This window comes from Silene latifolia, chromosome 10 (assembly GCF_048544455.1).
Source record: "Silene latifolia isolate original U9 population chromosome 10, ASM4854445v1, whole genome shotgun sequence".
NCBI lineage: Eukaryota > Viridiplantae > Streptophyta > Magnoliopsida > Caryophyllales > Caryophyllaceae > Silene > Silene latifolia.
Window position 1 is genome coordinate 82,568,887 of NC_133535.1, and position 3,302 is coordinate 82,572,188.

General features: G+C 44.9%; 1 non-coding gene across 1 annotated transcript; it reads right to left on the reverse strand.

The window, feature by feature from the left end:
- Positions 1-222: 222 nt before the first annotated feature.
- Positions 223-329, reverse strand: LOC141609885 (small nucleolar RNA R71). The gene has a single exon (XR_012527791.1). It is a non-coding gene; the product is annotated as a small nucleolar RNA R71 (small nucleolar RNA).
- Positions 330-3,302: the final 2,973 nt, after the last annotated feature.

The following is a 3,302-nucleotide window of genomic DNA, read 5'->3' on the forward strand; positions in this document are numbered from 1 at the left end:
GCAGCCAAGCACATGGAAATATTCATTGATTATTGCAGTTCCATGTCTCCACCAACTGGCGTGACTCGTGACCAAGTGAAAGAAACCATGTTCATTTTCTCACTCCGCGATGCTGCAAGGGAGTGGTATAGGGATTCGGACCGGGAAGCTGAGGGGATAACTAACTGGAATTCGCTAGCTTTGGCGTTTTATAAGAAGTATTTCTCCGCCTCAAAGACTATTGCCATTAGAGCTCAGATAACGAGCTTTAAACAAGGGCCTGACGAGACCTTCCATGAGGCATGGGTTCGATTCAAGAAGTTAGTGCGCGCCATACCGCACCATGGGATCGAAAAATGGAGCTTGTGCAACCATTTTTATAATGGTTTGTATGATGATCACAGGGCTGTTTTAGATGCTGCTGCCAATGGCCGATTTGCTGAAAACTTGGGAGCAACCAAGGGGTGGAAGATCATTGATTATCTGGCCACCCACAAAGCTGAATATGGGAACTCGAGAGAATATCAAAGAAGAGCTGCTGAGTCCTCTTCTGTTGCTGCACTTGAAGCCCTCACTGCAAGGTTTGACAAGTATGAGCTAGGAGGAGTTTCCAAAGGAGGAATGTACCAGGTTAATGCTGTGACAGATGGTCCTTTCGTCTGTAGGAGATGCGGAGGAGAGGGACATGTCTCAGATCATTGTCCCAGTCCTTTTGAGCAATGCGCTGCCTTTCAACATTACAGGCAGAACAACAGTTACTACGAGCCGAATATCCATCCCAATTTGAGGTGGAGCAATCAGAACGTGCTCAACCCCACGGCTCCTCCAACGCAGCAACCATACATTCCTCCACACCAGAAGCAACAAGGCTATCAGAAGCCTCCATCCTTCAACCCTCCTAACCAAGGTGCATCATCCTCTAGTGGGGTGAGCGAAATGAGCGAGTTAAAGTCCATGATGCAAGCCATATCGAAGCAATTGCAGCTGAATGATCAACAAACTCAACAGCAAATCGCGTCACATAAGGCACTTGAGACTCAAGTTGCCCAACTTGCTGCGAATCAATCTTCGAGGAAGCCGGGTCAATTACCGACACAAAATGAGAAGAATCCCCACGAGACGGTAAACCTGATAGAATTGAGAAGCGCTCTTTCTTATGAGGGACCAGCAGTGTCGAAATCAGACCCGAAGATAGCTGTAACTGATGATGAATAGTTTTCTGCCAAGAAAAAAGGGCTCACGACAAAGGAATTGCTCGATCGACTGAAGGCTGGTGTTCGATCGAGTGAAAAAGGTGAAGAAAGTCCTCGATCGAGTAGTCTTTCTGCTCGATCGAGTGAACAGGAAGTTGAGGTTGATCGATCGAGTGAGAATGTTACTCGATCGACTGAAGTTGATGAAGAAACTGCTCGATCGAGTGAGCACATTGCTCGATCGAGTGATATTGATGACGGGAAGCTTATTCGAGAGCCTGCTAGTGCTCGTTTAAGCGAGAAATCACCGGAAAGACCTCGTTCGAGAGGTAAGAAGCGTCCAAAGGATACCGAACTTGCACCAGAAGACACTTTGGAAGCGAGAAACAAGGGACTCGAGATACCAATCACGGTTCCCTTCCCAAGGCGGCTGCAGAATACCAAAGTTAATCAACAGTTCGGCAAATTTGTTGAACTTTTGAAGAACTTGGAAGTCTCCGTGCCGTTCACTGAATTGCTGACTAAGGTACCCTCTTATTTAAGATTTATGAAAGACATTTTAGCACGTAAGAGGACTATTAATGATAGTGAGACCGTAGCTTTGACTGAGGTGGGGTCAGCCGTATTTCAAAATAAGTTACCACCTAAGCAATCAGACCCGGGTAGTTTTTCGATTCCGTGTCATATCGGTATGCAGTTGATTGATAATGCGTTATGCGATTTAGGCGCTAGCGTAAGTGTTTTACCTTTGTCTCTGGCTAAGAGACTTGGTTTGACAAAACTGAGTTGCACCAACATGACTGTTCAGATGGCCGACCGTAGTCTATCACGGTCATTAGGTATTATAGAAGACGTACCTGTTCAGATCGGGAAGTTCTTTATTCCCGTCGATTTTGTTGTCTTAGATATCCCCGAAGATGCACACACACCTATTATTTTAGGGAGACCATTTCTGTCCACTGCCCGTGCAGTGATAGACGTCAGTGGGAAGACTTTGACATTTCAGGTAGGGGATGAGGAGCTGATTTTTCATCAGTCCAAGTTCCGGAGAGCTCCCATGCATGCCCAGCCTTGCAATGCTCTTTTTTCTATTGTTCCTATTGTTGACGCTCCAGATGAAAATTTGGAGAATATTGCTGTTATTGTTAACCCTCCGCCTCAGATTGAGAGCAAGAAGGAGGCAAGTTCGTCTGTTGTCCTTACTGCGGGTACAGATGAAAGCAAGGATGGGACTGTCAAAGGACATGGTGTGGCCATTATCAATCAAATCGGCAGCAAGGATGTCAAAGAAGATGACAGAGGAGCAAAAACGAAGAAAGTTCGAACCTACATAGATTGGAACTACATTCCTCCTACTGTCGCAAATGGTGATTCGAGTTCATGGAAGATGAAGAGGTCCGTCAGTATTGCTGAGGTGACGTCCTCCAGTCAGAAGCCCACGAAGGGGCTACTGAAAATTGATGAGGATTAAATGGGGAAATGCCCCGTGTAACAAATTGTAATAGACAATTTTGAATTTCTTTTAACTTTGTTTTATTACGCTTTAATTAGGACAATTAGTTAGACAATTTCTAGCATAGACTAAGACTATAGACTGTGTTCTCTGCGTATTTGGTATTTTGGGATGTGTTTGGATGTGTTTTATGCAGGATTGGGGAAGTTTCACGCATTTCGAGGAAGTAAAGACGGAAATCCAAGAGTCTACAAGAGGAAGTCCTCGATCGAGTAGTTTTTGTACTCGATCGAGTGGAAATTGACTCGATCGAGCTGTCTGGTTACTCGATCGAGAAAAGCCCAAGAGGAACAGGTCGATCGAGGGGTGGCTTACTCGATCGAGCAGAAAGGACATCAAAAGTCCTCGATCGAGTGATTAAAAACCACTCGATCGAGTGAAATGAACAGTGGACACGGGAGTTTTCTTTCTTAAACTCTTATTTTCCTAATTCTATTTTCATTTCACCCTAATTCCGTCTAACCCCCTCCCTAATTGCGATTTTTACTCCCCCAAATCCCCAATTTTCTTGCCCAAATCACCAAATCCGTCACCTACAATTCATTGCTAGCACATTAATCTTCAAAACCCCTTGTTTTCCCTCTCATTTGTGTTCTTTTTCGCTGTTTTAGAAGGGA